We start from the raw sequence: 3,561 nt of genomic DNA, 5'->3' as shown, positions 1-3,561 counted from the left end.
CCCGCCTCTCCCTGGAAACCCGGTGCAGCGGGGTGCAGGACCCTGGGCGGTGGTGCAGCGGGGTGCAGGACCCTGGGCGGTGGTGCAGTGGGGTGCAGGACCCTGGGCGGTGGTGCAGCGGGGTGCAGGACCCTGGGCGGTGGTGCAGCGGGGTGCAGGACCCTGGGCGGTGGTGCAGCGGGGTGCAGCCACGCTGGCCTCCTCCTCTGCCTTGCACCCCGTCTGGGACCCCACTGCTCCTTCCTGTTTCTGCAGAGGAAGAGCCGGGGGCCCTGCTCCAGCAGCCCGGGGGGCTCCTGGTGGCCCCCAGGACACCATTTCGGTGATTGCGGAGGTTTCAGACCTCCCCTGATTGCATCTGTTGGATCTCGGGTGTTGCAGGCATCCCAAGCCGCGTGGGCTCAGCAGGTGAACCAACGTCAGCGCCCTCCGCGTGGTCTCCACAGGGCCACGGGCAGCAGGAGACAGAGCGTGGCCGCATCCAGCTGCTCCCGGGTCTGGGCTGTGTCCCCCGCTCCTGGCCGGCTTCTTCCTCTCCCGGGGTCGCTCCTGCGCTCCCAGCCCCCCGCTGAGCAACACGGCCCCGGCGGCCCCGTCCAGACGCAGGTGGGCCCAGGTGCCCACGGTCAGCGCATGGCCCCCGCCCACACGCCCTCGACTCCTCGTTAACAAGATCAAGGCCTCAGTTGGGCAACAGAGGCCCGAGGCGGTTACCCTGCACCTCCGTGGCCTGCTGATCTTTGATGCCCCCACCCCGGCATTGATTTGGGGAGCCCCAGCCGGTGACCACAATGGGCCAACGGGGTGCAAACGCTCCACTGGTTGCTCCCCAGCTCCCTCAGACACAATGATAGTGAAATCGGGCCAGTTCGTACCTGCGGGGTAAGTGCTGAAGCGAAAGGAAGAGGCTGTCACTTTCCATCAAAAGCTAGAAATGATTAAGCCCAACGCGCAGGGCTGAATGAGTCAGGCCCCTGCGCAGCCCAGCTGGGGGTGCCGAGGGGGGCTGGGCGCCGGGGGGCGCGTGCTGCTCAGTGGACCCACAGATCAGCTGGACTGGCCGGGAAGCGGAGCGGGGGGCCGGGGGGTGGACAGGCTCAGGCCGCCGCCGCCCCAGAGCCGGACACAGAGAGCCGAGCCCCATTCGCGGAAGGCCGAGAGGTGGCCGGACCCCAGGGGCTGCACGAGGTTTAGGGGGACCCCCACCCCCATTCAAGGCAGGCGGTGGGCAGGGGCTTGGGGAGAAGCTGGTGCACAGGGCCGGGGAGCCCCCAGGAGGCCTGAGCCGCCCGCCTCAGCCACGGGAGGAAGTTCCCCTGTGGCCCGAGGTGGGGTCACTCGAGGAAAGACTCAGGGCGCCTCCCTCAGGCGCTAGGGTCAGTCTCAGGCTATCACCCCTACGGCCTGAGTTTGCTCCCTGGCCGGGGAGGGACCCCCAGGTGCAGCAGACCCCTCCTGTCTCCCCACTGCTGCCCTGCGCAGGGGCCTCAGTCCATCTGCCTGTTCTGCTCCCCACCCTGTCACTGGGGAGCCCTCTCACCCCCCGCACCTCTAGCCTGCACCCCACAAGACTCAGGTCCTTGCTCCATCTGTCTCTCTGCCGTGTGTCCAGGCCAAGATGCCCAGTGAGGGAGCGGACTGCCTGACCCATCAAGGGAGGGGGAGCGGCCTGACCCCCGAGTCGAGCCGACTTCGAGAAGCTTCCACCTAGCTGTTACGTGTCCTGGGGGCCCCGGGGAGCTCTGCGCTGGCGTCAGTACAGAGCTAACCACACGCGCAGTGGGGGCCAGGCGGGCGGGGGGTGACTGTCATGACCGACCGAGGGGAGCGTGTGGTTGGGGCCGTCCCCGCCTTTCCTGGGTAGGCCCGGCCTTGAGCGCCCCGAGCCCCCAGCGAGGCCACCCCCTGGCGCCACCCTCCGGAAGCAGGCTGAGTTCCTGGCAGACGCCTCCACAGAGAGCGCGGCCCATCTTCTTCGAAAGCCTGTCTAACTGGGGGGAGCCCCAATTAGAGCCCTAGGCGTTGGGGGGCCTGGTCACCCCGCGCTGGGTTCTCCTCAAGCTGAGGGGTGTCCGCGAGAGGGACGGGGCGCGGACCGGTGAGTGAGGGGCTCTCCCGCCGCCTGTTGCTGCTCCCCTGAACCCCCTGTCCTCCTGACCCCCCTCAGGCCTGGGCCTGCAGAGGGAATTCCAAGCCCAGGCGGGATGGACACGCGCAGGCGCCCCGGCCGGCTCGGGAGGTCTCCGGTTCTTCCATCTGCTCCGGGTCGGCCTTTTCCCCTGGAACGGGAAGTCGGAGATGTGGGGCTGGGTCAGCACCCGAACCCCAGCCCCGGAGGGGCCCCCGGGGCGCAGCAGCCCCCTCCTGTCCCCCGCTGCCCCCCTCGGCGGTGTACTTTGTCGGTCCGCCTGTCCTGCTGCCCGCTCTGTCTCTGGGGAGTCCTCTCACCCCCTGCACCTCTGGCCTGCACCCCAGTTCTGTGTGCATCCATAAATATATATATTTTTAAATTGCAATCTGGGTCCTGTTGTACTGATGAGAAGTCAGACCCTGGACGTGTGAGGTCAGTGGTGGCCGGGGTGGGTTGGGGTGACCATAAGCCCCCAATGTACCAGGGCCCACGGGGTGTGAGAGCCTCACAGAAAATGTCCCAGATGCTAGGAAGGCCCTCCCCGCTCTGGCAGTTTCCTGTCCACGCCACGCCAACCTCGTCCTGGCCTGTGTCTGGTGGCGGCGGGCGAAGCCCTCATGGGTAGGTTGGTTTGCAGGGCCGGCTGGCCGCTGGAGGGGAGTGAGGCCGGCCCCTCGCTGGGGGTGGGGCCCCCCACGGGCCCCCAGACCAGCCAGCTGCTCTGGCAGGCACCGAACTTCGCCTATGGACAGTAGCTGGGGACGGTGCTGTCCGGCCGTGACGGTCACGCCTCGGCCCGGGGCCAGATCTCGCTGGGCCCATGTCCTGCGTCCGGTCAAAGCTGCAGGAGGTGGGGGCTCACCCTGGCCCCACAAAGCCACCCAACAGCCCCCACCCGCCCAGCGCCCAAGCCCCGCCTGGAAATCAGCAGGAAAATGCAGCTCACACCCAGACGGCACCCAAGCACAGGAAGGCGGGGGGCGGGGGGCTGCGGAACTGTCCCTGCGTGGCTGCGGGCCAACCCCAGGACTCAGCGTCGCCCCAATCTCCCGGGGCGAGCGGGGCCCCCAGAAGGACGCACTGCCAGCCTGGCTCGCTGCTCGGGAAAGTGCGGTTTGCCTCATGCGTCTGGACCCCACTGGAGTCCAGTGATGACGTTTTGAGGGACTGTCACAGGGCAGGGAGAGAGGGCACCCCTGAACCCCCAAACCTGCCTGCTCTAAATGGGTTCTGCCATCCGCCGCATCAAGACAAAACAGCTAAGACCGTTCATGGAAGGAGTTTTAATGCAGCGAGTGTGCGATGCAGAAAAGACAAAGAGCAGAGTCTCGGTCAGACCCCCAGAGTGACCCGTGTCCCCGTGGCAAAGGTCCGCCCAGAGGGGCTGGGCACAGCAAGGCCTGAGCCCCCCACAGTCTAAAGCTCCTTCC

Source organism: Condylura cristata, unplaced genomic scaffold, assembly GCF_000260355.1.
Source record: "Condylura cristata isolate star-nosed mole 26May11 unplaced genomic scaffold, ConCri1.0 scaffold00050, whole genome shotgun sequence".
Lineage (NCBI taxonomy): Eukaryota > Metazoa > Chordata > Mammalia > Eulipotyphla > Talpidae > Condylura > Condylura cristata.
The sequence above is the reverse complement of the archived record's forward strand: the minus strand, read 5'-3'. Positions refer to the sequence as shown.